The sequence below is a fragment of the Camelus ferus genome, chromosome 7 (genome assembly GCF_009834535.1).
Source record: "Camelus ferus isolate YT-003-E chromosome 7, BCGSAC_Cfer_1.0, whole genome shotgun sequence".
NCBI lineage: Eukaryota > Metazoa > Chordata > Mammalia > Artiodactyla > Camelidae > Camelus > Camelus ferus.
Genome location: NC_045702.1, coordinates 61733551 through 61760473, shown reverse-complemented (window position 1 = coordinate 61760473; position 26923 = coordinate 61733551). Strand labels below are relative to the sequence as shown.

The following is a 26923-nucleotide window of genomic DNA, read 5'->3' as shown; positions in this document are numbered from 1 at the left end:
AGGAACACAAGGAGTCTCTTTGCTACTCTGCATGCTTGTGTTTCTTTTGTACAAAGTGTGAACAGGTACTAAATAAGTGGAACAATGGTAAGGGACCCTCTTAAACATAGATATTGGAGCACACTTTTCCTTTATTTAAAGTATAAGTTAACAAACTCCGCAAATACTAATATGGAATATCACATTCTCAGAATTTTTTTCACCACAATCCTTCAGGCAATATAATTGGATATTAATAGCTCATTCTAACTTGGTCCCAGGCGTCATACTAGGAGTTTCAAGATGGGGCAACACCACAATCCTGGATTTCCCAGGAAAGTCCTGACTTATTCCTGTTGTCCTGATATAATTATTAATAACATCTCTGTTGTTGTCTTCTTCAACTATTAACTGATAACAATTGTAAGGATGACTCAATACAGAAGAAATTCTTTTTGTGTGCATTTAAATTATTATTCCCTGAGATTCTTATTAAGATTTACATTTGTACAGTTTTTTTTTCCTTCAGAGAGTAGTGTGATTATCAAAATTTTCAAGTAAAAATTATTTTCAACTAAAACAAGTGTTACACTGAGTGTAAGTTATTTCCTTATTTTCAGGACATAAAATGGAAATATGAGTTAAAAGCATATGACAAAAATAAATGATGCATAATTTCCAATCGTTAAATTTCTACTAATTATTCAAGGAAGGATGTCTGGCTGGCCATTTAGCCACTCTGTGCCTCTATTCTCTCATGTTTACAGTGAAGGAGTTGGATGAAATCCATTTATTATTTTAGCTGCTGAACTCCTTATTCAGAGCAATCTTAGGTGGGAAATAGCAGCTTTATTCAGAGCAATCTTAGGTGGGAAATAGAACGCTGAGTTGCTGTGGTGGAGGTTGCCTGTGGCTACGGCCAGGGCCTTTCCCGTACTGCCATGGCAACCTTGGAAGAGCAGCAGGAAGAATTCATATGGAAAATAAGTCCACTTGGAGGCCAAGGGTTCAACGAGGCCCTTCCTGACTCAAAAATTGTAACTAAAAAGAAATAAATATTCCTGGCCCTCAACCTCATGTGGTGGTACAGCCTTAAATCAGAGCTTGTTTATGTATTAATTTATAGTGTGAGCAGCCCTTTTGTTCGATATGTAAGAATAAGAAGTAGGATTTGAAGACTCTGAAGTAGGAAGTTTGCTTCAGGTAACAGCAGACGTCCCAAATGTTGACCACTTTGGAGTCTTCTGCTTTTGCCCGGGAAACACGGGTCTTGCTTCTGGTTAGCCTTATTGGATTTGCCAAGGATTCATTATGAGAAATGCGCAATTTGAGGTCACCAATTTAATTTGTCCAAAACAGTTAGAATAATATGGTCCAGCCGAAAAGCTAATTTTACAATTCAAGCTTTAACTAAATTGATCACTGCTCTTCGTGTCTCCAGTGTACAATGAGACAAGACCACATGCTGCATGGGCACTGTGATTTGCCTGAAGATTTATGTCAGCATTAGAGACTAAGTGATGATAGAGTATTTTTAGACCTCTTGTTTTTTATATTTAAGGGCAATAACATTTCTCAGGTGATTCTCATAATTCTCAGTTCATTGCCCCTTTTAACTTGGAAAGGTGCAGAGAGAAAGGCGGAAATCTGATACAAAAGAGAGAATGAGATCTCAACCATGGAATATTCCACTTTGTTTCTTGAGCTTTCTCAGCTACTGGACCATGTAATATGTAGTATCAGAAAGGTGATACTACATAATATGAGGACAATTACTCTGGAGACTGAAGTTATTTATTATATTTCATAGAAAGTTTCCTGGGAGAGTCATTTTATGTTAAGATTTGTGGTTAGAGGATCAAGATGAAAAGATTGTAGTAAAAAAATTAAAAGGTTGATCTTAGAATTCATTCCGACCATCTGACTAGCTAAAAACCCTCTGCAGATTGAAGGCTTGCTGAAGACCTTACTAGGTTGAGTTAATGGTAAATGCAAAGCCAATGCCGTTCTGTGTTTTTGTGACTCAACTGAGATGTAAAGACCATGAGCAGTGTTTAAATATTATTACAATGACAAGTACATTTAAGAGGGGCTATCCAAGAGCTCATCTATCCCAAACTACCTTATGCTGCTGATGGAGCTATGCTTTAAACAGCAGATGGGCAATTCAGTTTTAATCACTAGAAGTCTTATCTTCTGGAGGGATCAGACTGGCAACATAATTAAACATAATGATTTGCTTAGAGTTGACCATTTGTTGCACTTTAGCTAAATACAACAATATGTCAAAATGTGAGGTGGAGTCTTTATGATTTTCCCCAGTACAGAACATTTGATCAGCTTTATTTCTCAAAAGAATGACTTGATTAATCAGTGTATACTACATACTGTACAGAGCGTATGGGTTTTATTTTCCCTTTAAAGGCGAATTAGTGAAGTTTGTTAATTTGATCAAGGTTGGCAGATTTTAGTTATCTTTAGAATTTACATTTATTGTAACCAAGAATTTCCATTTGGGCTACACACACACACACACACACACACACACACACACACACACACACAGTGAGATGTGGGAACTGGAGCTACTGGTATTAGGCAAATACAGTAACTGGATGGATTAAAGATGGCAAAACACCTACTTGAAATACTCAAAAACCCACTTTCAGTCTACACCTGTTTGTACTTATTTCTAGGAAAAAATAATTAGAAATGTAAAATATAAATATTTGGAGGAAGGAGGCATAATGACTGAGTGTAAAGCTAACGAATAAACCCCCCAAACTGAAAAATTATTTAATTTTGAAATGTATTTCCAAAAGTGAAATCAATATGCTTGAAATATGCCCGAAATATATGTGTTTCAACATTATACATAAAAAGCAAGTCCTTCCTGAGATTTTCAACCAAATTTAAGAGAATTCCTTTTAACACGAAAAGCCATTAACAGAGTGTTAACACTCTGCCACCTACTGGACAACTTGTCAACTTCCAAGAAACGCACTCAAGAACTGGAAACATGTTATTTCATCACTGAGGCTTCTAACAGCCTTTTGTAGGAATAAAGATCTGGCATATACACGGGCAAACTTCTCCACCTCATTTGGTGACAAGCTTGGTCCCCACTTATTATGGAAAGCTGTTTGTTGACATGATTCATATGCTCAGAACCCTTTAATATTCCAGCAATAACAACAACACAACAGCCACTTCCTTCAACAGTGCTAGCTAGTTTAGAGTCTATACGTAGTAACAATTTTACTTTTAGGCAGCAGGCCAGTTGTGACAGTAAAAGTGAAGAGGAGTCTGGCACAAGGTTGTAGGTGCTTTTATCCCCCCATCCTTTGAGGAAACAAATATGAGGACTGTCCTTGTTGGGGGGCATCTCCTGGATGGAGGGGACAGAAGGTGTCAGCACCTCTACTTTCAGCAAGAGGAACCTGTAACTTCGAACTGCTGGTGTCATACTCTGTAATATTTAACTTTATTCTATAGATGCAACAAATGTGAGATGAAATTATGATGTTATGGTATATTAAGCCAACCCAAGTAGAAATTACATAATTTGGTATATCCAGCTGAATAAATGTTCAGATAATGCAAATTAAGAAAAAGGCTGACCAGCAGTCAGTGAGATGGATAATAATAATAATAGTAATAATATAATAGAACAGGACATTGCTACATTTAAATATTTACACTGAATGTCAAAGTTCAAAGGATACAGAGATCATGTAGACCTCACTTGTACAAAGAAGTAAGCAGACTTAGGAGGTTAAGTGATGGAAACAGTTTAATGCAGAGAAAAGGCTGTGTCAAACCCTAGCTTTGTTATACCAGATGAGTGATCTTGGCCATTGTTAATTAGCATCTCAGACTTTTAAGTTCCTCATCTGTACCAGGTAAATGTATGATCTAACTTAAACAGCGGCTATAAAGACTACATAAGAGAAAATACTCAGCTCAATTTCTCAGTCTAACAGGTGTTCAACAAATACGATCTCAAAAAAAAAAAATCACAAAACCTCTTTGCAGAGCTGGAACTGGAACTCAGGTGTTCCGACTGTTGATGGGATGCCCTTTCCAAGGCTGCATTGTTTCAGGGCTTACATTTAAGTAATTTTAAAACCAAGATTTAGCTCCATTGGTATGCATATTGATGGCCAAATGTGCATGACTTCAACTAAACCAAGGTCAAGGCCTGACCTTTTTGAATCAATTGATTATCCACATTTTATTCAGCCCCGTCTTTAGAAAGTCACTTCCATGGCCTGAAGTATGGCTGAATCTAGGTTTGATATTAAACCTTTATATTAAACCATATCTCTGTAATTATTTCTCTTTGACCTATTTCCATCCTTTCTGGAGGACTTAACTAGATTAATTTCAAAGTTAATCTTTGATAATTAGCATTATCTTCATACATGAAGTACAGCCTATTAACAGATTATTATATCAAAGCGAATTCGTGAATCTCAAGCAACAAGCAATTGAGGGACATCATGTGAAGAAATGCTCAAGTAGAGCTCCCCTCTGCCCTATGTAGCACCTGCACCCATTAAAAAGGGATTACTTTTACCCAGTTGGACGTGGTAGGCCACCTTCAGGGGAATGTGTCTGACAACCCTTGGGGAGAAAAAGTTCTTCCTCCTTGAATGGGAGAAACAGAGAATTTCTTTCTATGGTAATGGCAAAAGCATATATATTTGTAAGCTAATGAATGGAAATATGAACCTTTAACCATTTACTTCTTTTAAAGGTATACTGTTGGTTTAAAGGAAGAAAGCTTTAAAATAAAAAGTCCTTTTACTCAACTATGGATTGTTTTTAAAATCTGCTGCCTCCTTTCTTATCAAATTTCAACCATGGTGGATAAACTTCAGTGACAAGATGTTGACTGTTGTCTTGTGGAAAAGGGTATAGACTGGTAGATTGGTTTGTTGTCTCCATCGAGGACACAAGTAGGATCAGAGGTGTGATACTCACAGGGAAGTATACTTTGGCTCAATACATCAAACAGTTTTGAGATATTGAGATGGAACTGGGCACTAGGGACTGGATTTTTAACAGATGGAATTTGGTCTAGATAACCAGCAAGATCCCTTCCCACACTAAGATTCTATGGTTCTAGGTTTACAAAACTCATGCTGTAGAAGGATATTCATGAAAATTTACTATCTATTTTTTTTTTTTTTTTTTTTGCACAAAAACTTTGGAGGTGTATTAGAATAGTGGTAGGGACAGAGTGTGAAACCAGACTTCCTGACAGCTCTACCAATGAGCTTTGCTCATTATTAACTGTATCACTTTGGGCAGTTATTAATTTTTTCTGTGCCTCCATGCCCCCATTTGTAAAATGCAGTTAATAGTAGTATATACTTTGGTGTTATTGTAGTGTTTAGGTGAGTGAGTACATGTGAAGAGCTTTGAATAGTGCCTGGATCACAATAATCCTTGTCCCAGCCCCAAATGTCAGTGCACTCTCCCTTTCTACAAAATGCACATCCTACTTTGACTATACAGAGGGAATGCATGTGTAATCCCCAAACAAGCAGGGATGATGGTGACTAAGTGGTACAAATTACACCACTTCCCACTCCGGCAGCCATGACAGATATGAATCTTCTAGCATGGCACTCAATGCCACTGTGTCTAGATATGACCTCAGCATCCTTCTCAACACAGGGCTCTAGAGTAGACAAAGGAGAAGGAAACTATTTGTCATTTCCCCTTTTGTCAATTTGTTCAAGACATTTGAATTTAAACTTTAACTGTGAAACTTGTCAGTATCAAAAGATAAACCTCAGATTGACACATCCACTCCACTTTTTGCTATAGTGCAATATTTTCATGATGACCTTTATAAATTGCCACAAGATTTTATCTGTTTATTTTTTCATATGAGAAAAATGTGCATTTTTAATAAGCCATCATGAATATTGGTATATAAAAATGTACTTTGTTAGAGGGACCCTTCCTTATTATAAGTCATCTGTTTGACAGTGTATGTATTTATTTTTCATGATATTCTATTTTATAGAGATTGCCAAGAAAAGTTTTCAATGCTTGCTAGAAGAGATCTCTTTCTGTTCCTTATACATTAAGAGCCAGCTTACAAATGCTAAGTTTCCTCAAGGAAAGGAAATCTACAGACAAAGAGATCAAAGGAGATAGAAATTAGACAGCACAAGTGACTTAAATTATCAAAGGTGACCCTGTCACAATTTGTTTCCAAAAAGAGATTGCTGTTCATTATCGGCCTTTTCTTAGAACAAGTTAGCTAAACCTGGGGTGAACGAGAACATAGGCGAATATGAAAATAAGAATAGAGAGTGCAGCAATAGTCTTTTGGGAAAAAACAGGAAGTTTAAGACCAAGTAGTAGCAGGCTATTTCTAGTCTAAGCTAAGCACTGTGTTCCAAAGGGAGGCCTCAGTTGCAGAGATAAGACAAATGAAGAATTCTGAAGAGAGAGATAGTGAAAGGTCCAACTGCCAGGCCATATGTAAGTACCTGTCATTTTATAAAGTACATAATAATATTAACATTTAAGTGCTTATTCTGTACCAGGCTAAGAGCTTTACTCATTCAGCCTTTATCGACATAAGAACTCCGAGAGGTAGGAACTAATATCCTTCTTGAATGGATGAGAAAACTGAGGCAAAGGAAGGTTACATTGTTTGCCCCAGGCCATGCTGCCAGTAACCAGCAAGGCCAGCACTTCATCTTAGAATCTCTGACTCCAGAGTCTCTGGACTCAACTACTGCACGGAGGGTCCTTGTGGTTATGAGGTAACTGCCAAGGCCCTCCTCCCTGGGCTTCAAGGGCCAGGGGGAACTTCTGTGCAGCCAGGTCCCAGCCAGATGACAGAGAACGTCAAACAGAAGCACTACTCCAGTGTCAGTACTCTGCATGGGGCTGGAGAAACTTCTAGATGAATAGAAGGTCAGGAACTGGATAGTCAGAGGGGATTTTGTTCTGATCAGTCTCCAGCAATGCCCTATGCCCTCCGTGCTCCAAAGCTGGGCAGCATAGTTAACTCAGGGCACTGAGGAACTGTGGATGGGCTAGAGAAAGACTTGCTCATTATTCTCAAACTGGTTGTGTAGAAGCAATGGCAGGCCTGAATACTCCCGGGATCATTTGGAATAGCTGGAATGGGACGAAGGCTGGTAGCCCCAAATAACTTTGATAGTGGTTTAAAGAGCAAAAAATCACTTACAGCGCAGATTAAACACAAGCATTTAGAATGATGTCTCCCTTCAAGCTTCGAAAGGATAGACATTTATCAAAGGGGAGACACTGAATCCAAACTTGTTAAATAGTTTATTGATGCAGGTTAATGACTATATTAAAGTGGTACAGATTAAGCACAGCACTGAGTTTATCATAGGTTTATTAAAACAGATGGAAACATCAAGCTAAATCTAATCTGAAATCCTATTTTTAAAAACAGGTTTTGATAAACAAAAAGTCGACAGCAAGAATACAAGACAGCAAGGAGGCTGATTGCTGGATGGAGTTGGTTTATCACATTTATGAATGAATATTTCTGCTCAATTTTTAATCTAATTAAAATATCCCATATCCACTGAGGTCATTTTCACCAATTGTGAAAAGAATAAAATTAATCTGTAATGCAGAGGTGAGTAACCTGGGTGGCCAAATGCTTGTAACAGATATTTCACCCTGCATGGCTTATCTTGCAAATACTATATCCTGCAAACAGTTCAAAAATGAACGTGGGCATGCAATCCTTTCTGAATCCATTAAGATTATCCTTAAGTCACTAAGGTACTTGAGGATACTCAAAATTTGTTTTTCAAGGGCAGCAAGGAGGGAAGATGGGAGGTTAAAAAAATATGACAACTAATATAATCCTTGTCCCTATCATCGACTTTCATGTCATGAGTATACAAGAGAAGCTGAGAAAATTATTTGAGAAAATATGGTAAGAATGGTAGCAAGTTGTAACTTTAAGAATTGGTAAGGAAGTTAGGCAAGTTTCGGCTAGTACCTCTCAGCAAGATTCACATACACAGTCTATAGGGCAGACCTGCTTCACTGGACACTGTTAAGCTAAACCTTTCCTGCTCCCTACCCCCAGCCCCAGAAACAGAAAATCAGTTCCCATAATTGCTGTCCAGCAGAACCAGGCTGATCTGGTATTCTTTGGCTTGCCTATTAACATACAGCATAGTGACTATAGTTTAAAATACTGTGCCGTATACCTGAAATCTACTATGAAAATGGATCGTCAGGATTCTCACCACAAAAAAATAAGGGTTAAAAAAGTGATGAGAATAGAAACCAACGAACAAAAAGAAGTATCTTCCACACTCTCATGGGTTATGTACCAAGGCCTTTGCCATTCTGTGACTTAGTAAAATGACTTACTGGTATTTTAGATCAAGTCGGTTATTTCATCAAAAATATTTTTATTACCTGAAATAAACCTACAGGCCCAAAGTTAAATGCTGTGACTCCATTCCTTTCTAACTTTTAGGAGCAGTGGTTGAGTTTCTGACAAGATACTCAGGCACTTGAAAAAATTTTTTTTTAATATTTCTACTCATTCCTTTTAATGGAACAGAGTTAGTCTTTAAAGAAATATATTGATCTTTGAATATAAATATTTTCAAGCCATTTTCATAAATCAGTGCAGCAAGCAAGATTCTCAAACATTATCCCCTGCTCTCTCACACTCTCACTGGTGTCTCTGTCTGCTGTACAAGTCTTAACTTCCCTTTGGAGGTCTAGCCTTGTTATCTTCCCCTGTCTGGTGGCTGGCACACCATGTGACAAGCTCCCTGTTGCAAAACTGTACCCTAAATCACAGGAAGATATGAAGCTCAGTAAGTGTGAAACTCTTTGAGTCCAAGATACTTGTTCTCACAAAACCGTGTGTATTCAGTGTACATTTGTTTCTGAATATATTAGAAGCAGCCATTTAAGATCCAGATCACTGATGAACTCACAACAAGAGCTGGAACTCTTAAATTAGAGGGTGCTATATTAAGAGAAAACCCCTCTGAAAGAAAAGAAAAGGAATTGGCTTTCCTTCCTCATTTGTTTGCTCTGAGAACTGAAACATGTCATAGTTCTCCTTTCTCTTTAAAAGAGATTATTAGGAGTATTCTTTATTCTTTTTTTTTTTTTTTTTAGGATTATGATGAAAACAAAGCTTTTACCTAGGGAATCAGTGAAATGCCTACTTTTTTCTAATCTTCCATTGACAATTGAAGCCACACTCTATTCTGGGGGAGATGAAGTTGCTCTTCAGGTAATTTAAATTAAAAAAAACAAACAACTGATTATCAGTGTCTGCAGTTTAGGAAAATATATCTGCTAGTATGCACAGGTCACACAATGAGGTCTTATTAATAGATATAAAAATTATGGGTCCACTTAAAAATTTTATCTTCCCATTAAACTGATGACCTTCAGGTACTGCCTCCTTCATGCACTGTAAGATCTTTCTTTACAGACTCCATTTCCACTTGTATTTGTTTTAATGTTACTTTTATTGGATTGATAGACACAATAAATGATTTTAAATTTCACCTGATTTTCCTGCTGAGAAGTTTATGCCCTGTGCCCATATGGACAGCTTCAGCTAAAACACACATCTACAGAATGATGAAGGTACATTTAAAACAATGGATTTCTCAGGTTTTTGCCATCACTGGATTTGTCTGGAATAGTGAAAAGAAGGTTTGAGATTCATAGAAAACTGTGGGTGAGTGGTAAGCAAGAGAAGATTTGGGATGTGAATGGAATGGGGCTTAAGCCCCAACTCCATCACTTAACTAAATGAGCTACTTTAGTCTCATGTTTTAATCTGAGTTATAGTTTTCTCTTCTATAAAATGAGGATCATAACAATTACAAAATAAGTGGCAGTTACTGATTGCTCTATGTCTTATACCATGCTTGGCACTTTCCCTACTTTATATAAAATCCATGAAATGATCCTTTAAGATAGAAATAGTTCCTTCTTTAAAGGAAACTCAGGCTAAGAGATGCCAAACAATACTAATGAGCAGTATATCAAATTGCATACTGTAAAGTATGCACTGCATCTGGGAGTGTTGGGTGCCGATCAAAAGGGATACTGAATGAGAAAGCACTTTCTAGATGGTGTGTGCTCTACTCAGCCACATCTTAGGTGTTTTATATATGGAGAGTGCTATTCCATAACAATGCATTTATTCACAGATATTTTCTTTCAAGTGTAATCTGCTTCTTTGAAAACTCTTTAAAAACTACAAAGTGGGGCTTGCTAGCATGTGGGGCTCACTAGCATAATCTTGGGAACATTTGCAGAGCTTGCTTTGTGTGCCACTCCTCATGCCCTAACGGCATTCTTTATTAGAAGAGCCCTGGTTTTAAAATTGTATTTATCTCCCGTTTTCTCTAAAGTGAGGTAGGGGGCATAGGGTTGACAAATTTATAATTTTTAAATAAAGAATATATTTTTTAAAAAACCTATCATCAATTATTATTATCATTAGATAAAAAGAAGGAATATTTTTGCTCCAGAAAGGGAAGAACAGATCTCAGAACAAAGTGCAGTCCTTTAAACTGAACATGCCTGGTGGTGGACAAACTCTTGACATGGACTTTGATCTCTTTATTTTGCTGCCAGACAGTGAAATGGGTCCGCATGGGTCATCAGATGAAATTGGAGAACTACTATTTTAAAGGCCACGTGGAACCCTGAAAATCATGACAGAGCAGCAAACAGACCTGGGTAAGAAAGCGTGTTCTGCTTTTTGTAGCACAGGACAGCATGCTACTACCATGCGCTCTGAGGTTAGGCTGTTTACGTTTAAATTCTGCCTCCGCTGCTTGTGGTTATCTCATTTTTCTTTAAGTCTCTAAGCCTCACCACTCCCTGGAGGTAAAATGAGTATAATAAAATACTGTGATTATTATGAGAATTAAATGGGATAATTCATCCAAGAAGCAACATAATAAACCCTCAAAAATGTTAGTTTTTAAATTGAGCTATTACTAACATATTAGTAGTAGTAATTATGATTACTTTTATTCTTATTTCTTCTTATTATTCATTTCTTTAGCATCTTTGATTTTCAGCTTTCCCATCTGTAAAATGGAAATAAAAAACACCCAGCTTGCAGGGTTGTTGTGGAGCCTAAATGAGATAATGCGTATTTGTACATAGCATAGCATTTATCAGAAGCCCAGTAAATGGTAGTCATTATTATTTTGTGTGACATTTCCCCTCCTTCTTCCCCTAGTGTATTCACGGTTGGCAGATGACTGCTGGCTTCTCCAGGTCCCTCTTCAGTGTTCTACCTGTAACTCTGCCACAAACTCTAGCCAGTCTCTCTGTCATGTGCCTAAAAACTTACCTGTCCCATCTATTGATCCCTTGAAGTCCTGAATGGATCTGAAAACAATCCCATCAACAAATTGCCTTGGGAAAATTCTGAATGTTATTTAAACAAGCACACTGAGACATTGTAAAAGCAAAACACATTCATAATTATCACTTAAAAACTCAGCAATACCTATTTTGGAGCTCTACTTAAAAGTATTGTGAAGAGGAAAGATAAAATGACAAAGACTTGAAAACAAAAAAATCTCCAGCTTGGAAACAATGAATAATGGTAAGACCAGATAATCTTGTTTTCTCTCCTGCCTAAGTCTATATTTTCATGTCCATCAGCCTGGAAAACTCAGGGAGTCACCCAAGGTGCCCTCCATCTCTCGTACTTCTGCTGCTAGTTACCATGGTGGTTATGTCTGGACCCTGACCCTCTTTTATTTACTGTCGGGTAAGGTCTGGCCGACTGAAGGCTCTGGCCAGTGATAGTATCAAAAGGAGGGATAAATTCAGCTTATATTGATATGATCTTGGCTCCTTGATGAAGAATGTCCTGTTTTCTTTTTAATATACACCTGTCATTCCAAATCTAAAATTGTCTGATGCATCATAATAAGGAACAAGAGTAGCCATTCCCTCCTGTTCCCCCCAAAATATCTGATTGAGGGGGAAAATTTCTGTGATACTGGAGAAGTTATATTTCTTTTATGTCTTTATCTATATGATGATAGGGAGGCATTACACTCTTTTGAAAATACACAAGTAGATCGTGGACTAACATAAACTAATATAACTAGGACTGAAGAATCTGAATGAAGTCAGGGAATGGGTACACATATGTAACATTGATGGTGAGAGATAACTTTATTGACAAAGTATTAAAACTAGGGGTTTTATCCTGAATCATTTAGCTGAGCATTTAAATAAATATGAAGAAGGGCTCAAATGTATTGTCCTTGTTATGCTAAGAGGTTGTATAAACTGGAAATACAAAACAACCAAAGGGGGCTTGGAAAAATCCGTGACTGTTAAATAAGCGGAGGAATATAAAAGAAAGTAGGTGCACCTGTCCCGGGTCAACATGCTATCGCGAGTTAGTCTGCTCGGAATCAGACTTCCTTAATCTGTAAATCGGACTGTTCTTTGGCTTTCGGGCAGAGAAGAATTGGGGCAGGATCTAAATGAAATCTATAATACAATGTTTATGAAAGTTTGAGCTTCTGCTAAATTGATTTGACTAATTTACCTATCTGAGGTGGTTACCTAAACGAAACAGAATGATGAGTGCTCCTCTTCTACTAGAGATACTGATTAATCTTCAAAAGCGTTCAGGATGAGTTCCTGTGTTAAAGATTCAGTGCTTTTTTTTTTTTTTTTTTTTTTTTTTGTCCTAAGATATTTTGCATCACTGAGAGTAATATAAATATTATTTTGTAATATTTTGAAACTGATAAAGGGCAAAGAGGATCCTGAGCCCTTTTTTCCTTGAGTACTTAAGAGTACAGCATCATATTAAATTGACAGAAGAAATGTCAAGAACAGACTTTTTTCTGACTAGATTGAAATAAAACAAATAAAACTGTTTTTCCTTGTGCCATATACACATTTTTTCCCCCATAAATTTGATTACACTTCATACAGCTTCGGAGGATAAAACTATCATACTTTCTGGTGCATTCATTTCCCCTGCCTGTAAAATGATAACCCACTGCTGGAAAAATGACCTGATTCACACGGAAATTGGATAATCTAATGTCAAGCAGTTAGGTTCTAGATCAATATTCTGTGAAATACCCCTGAAAACATATGTTTTCCATCCTTTCATTATTCTTAAAATGAGCCATAACAGTGGAGGAAAAAAAAGCTTTAGACTAAAACATGTTACACAATAGAATTCATGAAACATTTAAAAACATTAAATAAAAGAGCTAAAATTAACATTAGAAAGGAAAATAACTTCAGATATGGTAAATAAATTAAAAACATATCAGAGACAGTCAATGAAAATCACTTGCAGCAGGCTGAGCAGCTTGAATGTGGAAGCACACACAGACTTTCCTTTGGGAATTTGAATAGTCCCCCTGTCTCCCTCCCTTGCACAAGTACACAAAGTGCCAGCGTAGTCACCTCATAGGGAAATAAGCCCCTTTAGAACACATGGAAAAGAGTTGTCATGCTCCAAAATAGATCTTGGAAAGTTTATCATCTCTAAGTGAGTGAATAGGAAACTTGACCATTTTTAGACTAATTAAAATTCAATGTATTTGTACTTGCCATTTTTAGACCACTTTTTTTTTGTCCACATCACTAAAACCATGTATATCATGGGTTTCTGACTAATTTTCATGTAAGTAATCAAAATAGAGTTTTGAAATTCTATTTAAAACCATGTTTTGTTAAGAGAAGTGTTTTGCTTTTTTTTTTTAATAGAAATTGCACCTTTAAAATAATAAAACAGATTAAGTTTTTACATTTATGAATGAGATGTCAACCTGGCAAAGCACAATTTCCCCTTCTTATAAACCACAGGGCAGAGTGGAATACTATTAGCATGGGTATATCCTATGACAGCTATAGAGATTAATATTTAGCACAAATAAGGAAAACCACTATGTAATTCCTTTAATTTTCTAGGTAAAAGAGAGAAATTCATGGATCTATTGTTGAAAAAAATGCAAAAGTGAAAGATTTTATTTCATAATAACAGAACTTTGTTAAGCTTTTAACATAAATGTACAATAAGCATATTTCCCTTTTCGGATTTACTTACTCTCTGAAGCCAGACCTCCTTGGTTTCATTTCAAAATCTGTCCTGGATTAGCTGTGTGTTCTTCTGTAGGTTACTTACCTCTCTGTGCTTCAGTTTCCTCTTTGTATAAAGGGGATGATAATTGCACCTACCTGAGAGGGTTGCTGTGAAGATTAAATGTATTAATACCCATAAAAGGCTTAGAACACTACTGGCTCTTAGTGTGATGTAAGTGTTAGGTGTTATTATCATGATTACCATTATCATCATTATTGAAATATTTCAATAAATCTATTTTATATCTAAGTTTCCTTGAAAGTTATTAATACATACTTGTCTTGAAAACTAAAAATTACACTTTGCTATGAAGCAGATACTGATCAAAGTTTCCCAACGGGCTCTGTTTAGATTAATGCCCTGTCAGTCCCAACACCGAAACTTAATTTCTAAGAATCTGCCAGGTACAAGCTGGTTATAGTCACAGGGTGCCTTTTTAATTTCAGTCAGTTTTGCACATTGCAACTGAAAATACTTATTTTAAAATCCCATGTGAACCAAATTATTTATGGAAAGTTCTTTAGCATTTTACTTAGAAATGCCTACCTTTATGCATAGGCAGTAAGGCAGGCAGGTGACCACGGTGGTTGGTAAAAACTGCAGGTTCAGCAGAGGCCATGAATAGTAGATACAGTAAAGAATATTTATAAAAGTGATTAGATTTAAAACTCCACGCATCCTCCAAGGGTGACACAGACTAAAATTAGCTCTACGTGCTTGGGCATGGTTCTACCTCAGCAAGTACCAGGCCCGCTCAGACGCGCGCATATGACACCATACGGTCAATCCCACTGTGAACAGCTACATCTAGGGGGAGATTTGAAAATGATCAGAAAAGCCCACCTACCCCAAGCCACACCTGCAACAGTACTTAAAATTCCTGTTACCATATTACCTTTCAGAAAAGGCAGATTTCCCAGACTGTCAGCAGGATATTTATTGCGGGTATATCACCAAAAGGTCTTGTGGCTACATGAATTGAGAAATGCTGTGGATGGATAAAATTAAACAAATATATACCTTCATTTGTTAAACAGATACTTATTGAGTGCTGGAAATTAAGAGTCCACAGGGTGGATCTCACGGAATTTATATTCTAATGCAGGTGACAGAAAACGAAAGAGACAGAAACACAAAATAAAATAATTACGAAGTGTACTAACTATTATGAAAGAAATAAACAAGGAGCTGAGAGAGAGAAATTAATAGGGTAACACATACTTTAGAAAGTATGACTGACTGTGGTGGACCTCTTTGAGGGAGCAACATTAAAGGGAAGGTCTGCAGTAAGAGAAGCAGCTAGCTACGTAAAAAGGAGTGAAAGGGCATCCCAGACGGAGGGAGAGGATACGTGAAGGGTGTGAAGAGGAGAATAAGGTGATGTGCTCCAGTGAATGGATCACGATCAGTGTGGTGGACTAAGTAGTCCAGGTAGATGATGGAGCGATAAGGCTGTGACAGCCAGGTCACAGAGGACCTTGAGGCCACGGTGCGGATTATGGGACCATGGGTTCCAGTGTGGTTGGAAGCCCTTAAATGGTTGTGAACAGAGGGGAAACCCGATCTAATTTACATTTTAGGTGGTCACTTTAGGTGCTGAGCAGAGAATGGGTAGGGGAAGGGTGCAGGGGCCAGTGAGCAGGCCAGCCAGGATGCTGCTGGAGCAGTCCGGGCAAGAGATTAGTGGTTTGGCTACACTGCTGATGGTGGATACGCAGCAATATGGACTTCATGGCTTTTAATACACATATGTGTAGCACAAAGCTTCAAGTTTGATAATTAAGATCCAAACTGATTTGCTCAACGAATGTGCATCAGGAAATGCCAGGTTCAAGAATGACCTCTTGTATCACTGGTGATGCAGGGTTTTTTTCCCCTGAAGAGAATAAGGGTTTATTTCACTATTATATTACCTGCAGACAGCAGGATTTGTAGGAATGAGGTAAAAGAAAAGCAACTGACTATGGGGGGTTGCGCAAAAGGGAGCTGAGGGAGAAGCTGTGGAAAGACTCAAGCAGTGGGGTTTTTCCTTAGGAAAGCAGGCTTCTGGGGAAAAAAAGGTATTACTATGAGTAGTAGATGCTTGGAAAACTAAGAGAAAAACCCCAGAGACAGGCCTCTTTTGTAATATAATCCAAGGCCAGTCTTATGTATGGGTTTGACTCTCCATGTAATCATCTATAAGCACATTCTGCAAATATTTGTCGGCAAATGCTCATGATTCCCTGCAACTCTGCAGACTCTTCAGGGTGAGCACTAGACTTGGAGTCAAAAGGCTGGAGTTTTCATGATGGCACTGTCATCTACTGGTGGGCAAATATGTCATCTCTGCCTCAGTCTGCACTTTAATAAAAGCATTCAACTCCTGATCAATAATAAGGATAAAATATTAGTTACCGAGAAAATGTATGGCATCACCTGAAATACTAGGAATGCCTCTTTACCAAATTGCAATGCAGCTCAATGAGACAACTTCCACTGTTCATATTTGCTGACTCCAAGTTGCTATGCCTCAAATTTCTAGATTATTAATATTTTAGTTGCTAAAAAGAAATGCCAGTTTCTCACTGTCCTTCTATTCACTAAAATGATATATCTCATTTGCAAGAATACACATTTTCCTCATTGGAGGCAATTAAATTATTTTCATTTTGAATGGGAGAAAAAGCAACCCAGTAAATTCTTGCTTGAATTGGCCCTTGAGCAACCACGACTGTTCACCCCTTTGCTGGGATTTTTGCCTGAACACCATCTTTGCAGTCTATATGACGTTAAGAATGAAAAAGTGTTCTAATAATGTGTTGACCTTTTAGCCCCGTAGTGGGCCCAGAGAATGAGATGCTAAAGCCATGTGCATCATTGTGCTCCCTGTGCCATGAACTTCTTTGCGTCTTGGGCTAAAGAGATCCCATCGTAATGTCTTTAAACACGGACATTTTCTACAATACACTCTCATGCTTGCAAGAATTCTGTCCATCAGACATAAGATTAGCAACAAATAATTATGCTGAAGTTTGGGTTAATTAATGTATGAGTCGAGTCGATTTGAAATTTAAATTTGGGAGTGCTGCACTTCACCTTTCCTTTCTTCCCTTGTTGCCCAAGTTGACTTTATGAAAACCTCACTATAGGGGAAATTTCCTCAAACGGCAGAGCTTTCCTTTATGAAAAATAATTATCAAAAAGATGTTTTTTTCCTAGTACAGTCCTGGAATAACTGCTGTTCCTTTTAGGCTCCAGGAAAGGAGAAATACAGCTCTCACTGTTGGCTGACACCAAATTTATATTTGTTTATAATAAATTCATTTGTTTAGTTAATAGAAATAGACTTGGGTCAGACATGAATGCTTAAAATTCTACTACTATAACACATTTCATGTTTTCACTGCCATGCAGGAAATTCCTGCTTATGTGCGTGGCTACCTAGAATGTCCACTTGATATATAGCACGAACCTGGAATATTCCAGGATATTCCAAATTGCCGGGCTCTAGTTATTAGGTAGAACCACAGCTCCTGCAGCCCCACTGGATGGGAAAGCTGTGCTCAATACCTCCAGAGAAACTGACTTAAATGTCCATGGAGAGGGGCTGGTAATTTTATCTGTTATTAAAGGCTCTGATCATGCAATATAATTAACATATACAATTATAATAAAATGATTTCTAAGTCACCATCAAAATGTCATTTGACTGTAGCAGTGGAATAAATAAAATTTAGGTTGGAGTTCCAGCTCTGCCGCTTTCAAGATCCATGAACCTCGGCAGGTCCCATCAGCTTTCTGAGTCTCTGTTTACTGATTGGGACTGATAAAATTCCATAGGACTGCCGTGAGAAGTGACTAAGCACCACTGTATTCAGCGTAGTAGGAGCCCAGTGAATTGTAGCTGTTTTGGTTAATATTTTAGTCATATTCCTAAAGTCTAAAAGGTATTAACTTGCTGATGATCAGTTATTCAAACAATTTAGAATTAATTGCTTCCAGGACTCTGGTCCATATCAGAATCCAAGAAGGAAAGTCCTCCCTCCCCCTTTTTTTTTCCTGCCTACGGAGAAATAAATACCACCTAAGTAGCTTCAGCTTCATGCAAGAGGCAGGGGAGAAGGAGAAGCATGTACTTTGTGATTAAGAAACTGTAAAGAGGCCGGTGGGAAATGCTGTGTTCTGAATATGTAAGCTCTGTTTCAAATGCTCGGCAAAGAAAACAGTTGGTTCTTCAAGTTAACAAGGCTCAATCGGGAAATCAGAGCGTTCGAGGAAGAAGGTTCGAAATGTGAATGGATTATTGATTTGAGAGAGAAGGGGCTGAAATCTTTGGGGCAATAGCTAGGTGATACCACAAAAGAGAAAAAATTTAAGCCTCAATGTGGCAAAAATAATTTCAGGGGAAAAAAAGTTACTATATTTATGACCATATTTAGGTAAGTTTAACTCATTTCACTAAGAGAAGAGAAGGTCTCTTGTGTGTGCTGGAGTCAAGATGAATATGGGACTCTGTCCTTTTGAACCTAGTAGGGAAATAAGAAGAAACAGACATCCACAACAGAAAAGGGAGACTAAAACACCATAAGACAAATAGAAAATGGTATAATCTGTGATCCAAAATTGGTGTATTTTCACCTGAAAAATTGGCCATCCAAGACTAAAAAAAGGAAGCAGCATTTAAGTTAAACTTATAGGGGATGGTCAGATTTCAAAAAGGGGAAATAAAATAAGGCGTGCGTATGAAACTGACTGAAATTATTGTGCACACTCAGTGTCTCCATTTCCTCCCTCCCTGCTCTCAGTTAAATCCAACTGCGATCTCGCCTTATCCCATTTTATCTACCTCCAACAACCTGCTTAGGTGCCCGCTTTCTCCTCCCTGGTTTCTACAATACGACCTTTTCTTGGGTTTCTTCCTTTCATCTAGCCTTTCATCTCTGTCTTTTTTGCTGGCTCATTTTCCATTGTCCCTTAAAAAGATTGGTTTCCCTAAGGTTCTGTCTTAGATGTTTTTGTTTTCTTTTTAATTTTTTGCCTGTTTTTTCCTTTCTTTTCTTTTTTACTCTGTATAGGTGATAGCCTCCATTCCTGCACCATCAGCTGAAATAGATAAACTTCTGTCTCCCAAATCTATACCTCTAGTGCAGAATTCTCGAGACACAAATTTCTGTATCTGTTTCTACTGGACATTGCCACACGGATAAGCCAAATGCATCACATTCCAAATTAAATTCTTTATCTTTCTTCTCCAAAATATTACTTGCCCTATGTGAATGATGCTCACCTTTCCTATTATCTGTGAAAGAAACTTGGAACTGATCACACAATCGGCCATTTCCCTCATTCAGCCCATCTCAAATTTCTGTCATTCACCAACTATCCCCGTGTCCGCCTATAATCTCCTGACTGTTTTCTTCCCTTTGCTGTCCCCGACAGGGTGACTCTAATTGTTTCTCCCCTCTGTTACTGCAATAAGGTGTTCTGGCTGGTCCTGGCAAGGTCGGCAGGGCACCGGTAGCAAAGAGGCTTACATGCCTGCCATGCTAAAGGGTTTACATTTCATCATAAGGACGATTGGGGTCTTTGAAGGAGTTAAAGTAGGAAGTAGAGGTCTTAAATAATCAGATCTGCCATTCTGGTAGATCATTCTGGTTGAAAGATAGAAAGAATATTAAAATAAAAGGGGGTTGGATACAAATCAGCAGGAAGCCAGGAGCCTTACTGCTCTAACACGGGGCTGGCACGGCAAGACTGCCTCATCAGAGCTGGCTGTGCTTCTTCCGCTGTGCCTACGGCTCCGTGCTGCTGCCCGCTGCGGTGTGATACCTCCAGGGTACCTCTGGGTACCTGGTGCTTCCTAAAATCACCATGTTGTTTCAAGCCTCCAGGGCTTTTTCAGTCTGGTGTCCTGCCTATAACACACTTTAGCTCTTCCCCTCTTTCTCGGGCTCTACTTTTTTGTCATTTCAATGCTGAATCATGTCTCCTTTAGGGTTACCTCCCTCAGAAAGCTTCCTGGGTGTCCGGCTGGGTGCTGTTCCTCCTTCCTTCCAAAGCGCTCCTGACATTTCTCTATTGGAGTACTTACCACATGGGCTCCTAATTATCTGTTGGTTTCTGTCTCCTCCAGTCCCCAATAAGCCAGGAACTGTAATTTGCCAAATTATCCCCAGACTAGGACATAATAGGCATTTAGTAAATATTTATTGAGTTTTAAAATATAAACAAAGCTATAAGGATGGTACTTTGTTGGATGTGTTATGGGGGAATGATTAATACATTTGGAAGGACCGAGGAAGGTAATGTTTGAAATGCCAAACTCTGAACTACCGGAAAATAAAAGGCAGGGACTGGGAATAGGGCTGCGAGAAGAAACCAAAGCAAAGCAGCTCTGCAACTGAACCACTTGCGTAAAGGGGCCCCCTCACCACATACCCTAATATTCAGGTATTAGAATATAAACTGAAGCTGACACGCACAAGAGTTAGAAATCAAGGATGGACTGGAGTCAATTTTTGTAGTACCCACCATGGCTTCAGAACTGGAATTAGGGAGTTGCTGCAGTTTTCTACTTGACTTGAATAGGAAAGATAAAATGAGATTATATCTTGAAACCTCTTAAACGCTAGGCTGAAGAGTGGTTCTATGTCTTACGTTCCCTGGGCCATCACTGAATAATTATGAACAGAGGCATAGACAAAATGGAGGCTTAGAAAACAAGTCTGGCTGTATTGTATAACACTGAGTGCGTCACACAGGGACTAAACGTGACTGAATATTAGGAGAATACTGAAGTATCTTGTTAAAGGTAATAAAAGCTTAAATGGAGGGGGGGTGTTGGGGTGGCAGTGAAACTACGAAGAAGAAATATGCATCATCATGGGAAAAACTGGGAGCAGCCTTCAGACTGGAGAAGAGAGAGGAAGATATACATTTGCAAACAGAAATTTTAATGAAATAGAATGGTTAAATATTGATTACAAAAACAGAAACTATTTCATGGAGCCAGGTACTGTATTTTTTTGAGAACAGCTCCTTCGGTTTAGAGTATCTGTGTTATTCTTTTATGGAGAACACCAATTTATATGCTACTTTTAATAAAGAGAGGCTTTTCATTTGAGCAAAGACATAACCTTATAATTCAGGTATCCAGAGGTACCCTGGAGGTCTCACGAGATACTGCAATGCATGGACCATGGGCACGGTGGCAGAACCACGGCCAGCCCCATGAGGTAGTCTTACTGAGCCATTCCCATATCAGAGACCTTGAACTGTACTCCTTGATCCACTCTTCCTGCCCTGAAGTTATTTTTCCTTAAAAAATACCAAACTGAATTCCAACCAGACAATACTTATTGGAAAAACAATTCAAGAGAATTGTACTTATGAATATTGAGGAATAGATTCTGATGACGTTTTCTATCAATTCTTCCCCTCTAAATTCTTGCCCTGTGAAAATAAAATTTAAAGACCTAAACCCTTTCCATATGACTAGTTACCTAAACTCATAAAATGAAGCCAGAAACATATGTTAATATTATTTTTTGTGTTTCGATAGAATGGAAAACAAGTTATTCCATTGTGACAGAACAAAATATTATCACTCGGGGTGGTAATACTCATCATATGGATCCCTAGAAGATCATATTAACTTTGAAAAGCACACAGTTGTCTTACAAAATAATGCTTTTAATTATAATTAAAATGGAAGAAAATCCCATACCTGAGTGGAATATTACTTATGTATTGGTCATTCTCTATTAGGCACAAAATCCTTGAGGATCAGACAACATTTTTTTATCTATGTATCTTCAGACTTAATGCAGTGCTTGTCATATCATAAACAATCAAAAATATTTTTTGGATAAATACCATTTTAAAAATACAACACTTACATAGAACCTACTATGCACCAGGTACCCACCAGAAGTGATTTACCGATATTAATTCATTTAATTCCCATTAGAAAAACCTCATTTTACAAAGGAAATTAAGCTACACAGAGGTTAGATTCCTTGCCCAAAATCATACAGCTTCTTAGGAGGTGATGGAGCGGGGCATGAAACTGAAGCAGAGGCATGACAGAATCTGCGCTCTTAACCAATACTGCTTTTTAAAAAATGCTGTCTTTAAATTAAAAAATATCTATAAAATATATATATAAATATATATTTTATTACAGCATTGAACTTAGAATAAGAAGACCTAGGTTCAAACACACATTAAATTTACTTGGTTTGCAGCATTGAGCAAGTTCATTAACCTAATGGGTCCTTAATTTTCTTATATGTAAAATCAGAATAAAAGCTGGTATGTCACAAGGCTATTGTGAGCTTTAAAGAAAATACTTTATGTGAAAATACTTAAACATAGCCGGCACCTGGGATATGGTATTTGGTGCGCCAAGAAGGATGGTACTATTTTCTCTTTCTCTCCTTTCAAAAGGCTACGTATTTGCACATTAAACATCATGTAGGTCTTAGCAAAATGAGATCAAATTCTATGTTTCATAAAGCATTGTTTCCAACATCTCTTAAAGCTAGAGTTAATTTACTAAAGCATTTTCTGGACAGTCTGATAAGGTTCAAACTCAATAGCTTTGTTTTCTAGGGGAAAAAAAAATTTTTTTCCCGGAAACATTTAAACATCTACATCAAGGGAAAAAAATCTCTTTCTTCTAATTGGGATATCAAGATATAAAATTTTTTTTTAAAGAAAAACAAAGCTTAGACCAGCAACAGAACATACGGCATTTATGTTCCAAGACCCTCCGACATTTACCTGCTCTAACCAAGCCCGACGGTAACCACCTCAGTCAGTGGTTCCCGATAATGGCTGCACAACACAATCTCATTAAGAAACATCAAAATGCAGACCCCTTCCTCAGATATTCTGATTTAATTGATTTGGGATAAGGTCTGGGCAACCATATTTTTTTTGAAAGCTCTCTCATTGATTCTAATTTGCAGCCCGAGTTAAGGATACTGGTTTAGGTTATCATTGAAAATATCACCCTTCTCCAATTTCCACTTCACTTTTGTCTAATAAAAGCTAACAGTAGAAAATATCTTTATTCATGTCAACACTGAAAGAGAAGTTCACCAAGAATAGAGTTTTCCTCAACTCCAAGCACCATGAAACAATAAAACTATAAGATTATTTACATGTTCTTGTGAATAAATTGTAATAAGAATTTCATGTTTACTATGCTTAGTATGTTGGTGTGGTCAATAAATAATCTTAGAGCATTTTACAATGACTATTACTCTTGAGGCTATAGTTCCTGAAATTAACTGTAGACTAGAGGCATGGGACCAAAGCAAATCTCGGCCGATGGACGTTTTGAGCTATGTTAAAATACTGAATAGAAATGAGTGCCTACTGAGAATACTGACTTACACTGCAAAGATATTTTGCAAATCTAATCACCTTATATCCTCTCATAATGCTAGTGTAGAAAACCAGCAGTTTTGACTTTTTAAAGATCAGTTCTAACTGGACACATAGTAGGCTAGCAACATGCTATTAAAAACCATACATTCATTAGAAGTCCCACAACACTAAAAGCATTTCTATTTTGTCTCTAATGGGAAGCCAAGGTTACGCAAATGTATAAAATATTTGCTTTCTATTATCATCTAAGACACATTCAAACTTGGACACTCTGCTATTTGTAGATTAGTTTCAGAAATGATATGGTCACACTTTGGTTTATTTTGAACATTTCACTTTCAGTCACCCAATAATTTAAACAAATAGCCTTGAACAGTTGATTTGGTTCAGGTTAACTACGGCCGTCAGAGACTTCTGAAGATCGGCAATGGAACCCTGCCTTCTAGTCTTGCATGTACCATGTAATACTAGGTTAAAGCTTCCAGAGAGAGATTTTCTTGGGTAGATCTGCAAAAGAAAGCCTCAACAATGGGTTAAAAATCTAACTGGGTTGTTGATTTTTGACTTTGACCAGATTCCCTTGAACCTCAAGGAAAATTAATGTTTCAGGAAGAATTAATTTGTTAAAGCTTTTCTTGATGTCTTTCACCCAGATGACATCTTTGGAAAGAGCATCATGAAAAAAAGAGTACCCTTTTGGAAACTGTGCACACAACATATTTTTCCTAATAGGTGTGAAGAATGGCTGCTATGCATAAATGATTGTTGGAAAATAATTCTCTGTAAAACATGACTTAACAAGCAACTCCATTCACCACTGTACTCATTTCTAGTATCTAGAACAACCATGACACATCACATAGATGCCGATATTATCTGTTTGTTAGTTAGTAAACACCCTTTGGAAAAAAACCACAACTTTCATCCCATAATTTTCATACCCAGTCAGTTGGAGAATAAAACTTTTGAGGGAAAATTGATATTAACAGCATAGTAAAAGTCACACGAAATCCGAGGATGCTTCAGTACGAAACCCTAAGTTTTAACACCTGCCCAGGACAGCTAGCTTTTCTTTAATCAAGAGTAAAGAGACAACTGAGACTAAGTCGACCCTAATCAGAACCTCAAGCATCACAATCAAACCGCAGTTTTGCAATCAAAAAACAAGGTACCTGGCGCACCTTCACCATTAATCACCCCCGAGAACATCCCAAAGCTTTAAGTCCTGGTCATTCCGAAACCCTCCTTACCTGGAATAATCTCACTGGGCGGCCGGGCACAGATCAGGAGAGGCGAAGGGCATTCGCTGGTGGTGGCTCCAGAGATTCAGGACCTCAGGCTCCAGGGTGCATCTCCTGGGCAGGAGATGCCAGCCGCAGGGTGAGGTGCAGACGGTGCGCACCTCTCCAACCCAGGAAGGTCCGGAGCGGCGCGGCACAGCCCACCCAGAGTCTGGGGGGCTGGCCGTCCTAGGAGAGAGCAAACTGCGTTAGTCCAGAGCTCTCCCTCTCATGCCCCACTCCCGATTTCCTGACACTTTAATTCTGCCTTAAGTGATCGTTTATACCTAGTCCCAGTTTTTATTATAGGCTAAAAGGCAAACGCTTTATCCCCCTGCTTGATTTCCACCTCCCCAAAGTCCAGGAGGCTCACCTTCCCGGCGCCTTCCTTCTCTCGCTCAGCTGTGAGCTGTGCGTAAACTTCTCCCGACTTAAGTCTTATACTCGCCCGCTCCCCCGCCCCACCCCGCCCGCCTGCCCCCCCCCCCAACCCCGTCAGGCAGCAGAGGAGGTGGCAGCGGAATTGATGAGCGCCAGCCCCCCCGCCCCCCGAACCCTCCGGCCCCCGTCAGCCCGCTCTTGTCCCTGGAGAGGGAGGGGGAGCAAGAGAGCTCCGAGCGCCTCCGCGCCAGCCCCTCTTGCCCTGGTCCGCGAGTGGGGCTGCGCCCACGGCGGCTGCTTTGCTCCAGTCTGGGCTGGGGCTCACCCCCACGAGCCCCCAAGACTAAAACGTGGTGTAAACACGGGAAGCAGGCGAGAGACCCTAGTTAGATTTGAGTAGAAAGGAATGGGCTGGGGGATTCGTAGCCTGTCCCCGGAGAGAGCTTTCTGGGAGTCTTATCCCCCTCCCCAGAGGATGCAAATTCTGGAGGGAGGTGAGTTTCCAAAAGAATCCACCTCCAGAGACCGTGCCCACCTTGGCTTCTTCAGCCACTGCTTGGGGGACAGCACCACCTGGGAGCCTGTGGAAAGAGGGTCTGTAGTGGACGAGGTGGTGAAAGTGGGATGGAGAAGGTGGGAAAACGGCTGGCTAGGATCTGGGGTGTGGAGAGGAAGCAAGAAAAGGAGCTGGGAGACAGGAGGAGTGAAGAGGGTCTTGAGGGTCCGGAAAGCGCAGGGAGAGCGTTCAGAGTTGGGCAGCTGTCTGGAGCTGGAGGCGCAGGCTGGATTTGGGGGAAACAGCGCCCTGCATGTAGGGGGCTGCGGACGGGGACAGTAGCCTACCGGGAATGAGCACAGTGAGGAAGTGAGGAAGACGGGGGTCTTGAATGCCTGCCTCTTCCCCACTAAATCCTTTGATGCCCGGAGGAGCCCGGGACTATCCGATTCCAGGCAGGGCGCTACCCGGGCTGGAGGGAGCGCTCTTGGAGGCGGGCAACTTGGTTCCAAGGACACACAGGCTTCAACATCCTTTAGCCCGCCGCTGGATAAGAGAAAGACAGCAGCGGACACTTTTTTCCTAACTCTGTTCAAGGGGCTTTGGGCTAAGAAAGCAACATCCCGCCGTGTCCCGGGACTGCAAGGTGGTCGTGGACCGTCCAGGTTACCAACACTATGTACTCGGCAAAGGAAATAATGGTAACAGCAACCAAATAGGACGGGAAGAAAGCCAGACGGCAACACAGCACACTTTCCGAGGCAGTGCGAGTTTCTCCTAAGCACTAAGACGACAGACGTGCCCTGTGAATGGGACTGCAACCTGCACCCATCCCTTCCCTGGAGAGATTACACTATAGGCAAAAGGTGCGTGTGCTTCTGTCATATTTTGAACTCCCATTTCCACCCTAGGGGGAATTCAGTGACCTCTAACTCATGTCACTGGGGGCTTTCAAGGGAAGATAGAGTCCAGGGGCAGATCAGCTCTCCAGATAGACCTTATTAGGGGTTTTGTTTCTCAGGCTCTTCTTTCTCCCCTCCATAACACCTCCCACCATCACCACTTCCCTGCCACCTCCAGTCTGGTGACCCAGTGGGCTGTGTGTGACTCACCATGCATTCAAACCCTACAGCACCGCCCCACTGCAGGGAAATATTCTACAGTCCCTTGATTCTGGGGATCTAAGTGGGAATAATGCATTTAGCAGTATGAACAAATGTGACTAGGAAAGGTAGCTGGGCAATTGGGAGA

The 26923-nt window shown here is 39.2% G+C and overlaps 1 protein-coding gene across 1 annotated transcript in view; it reads right to left on the bottom strand.

Moving 5' to 3' along the window:
* Positions 1-25246, bottom strand: part of CALCR (calcitonin receptor) — an 86185-nt gene extending 60939 nt beyond the window's left edge. Inside the window, exons 1-2 of the mRNA XM_032483997.1 lie at positions 25169-25246; positions 24766-24984 (exon numbers count right to left, since the gene is read on the bottom strand). The gene's annotated coding sequence lies outside the window, so the exon portion shown is untranslated. The remainder of the gene's footprint in view (positions 1-24765; positions 24985-25168) is intronic.
* Between the last annotated feature and the right edge of the window lie 1677 nt (positions 25247-26923).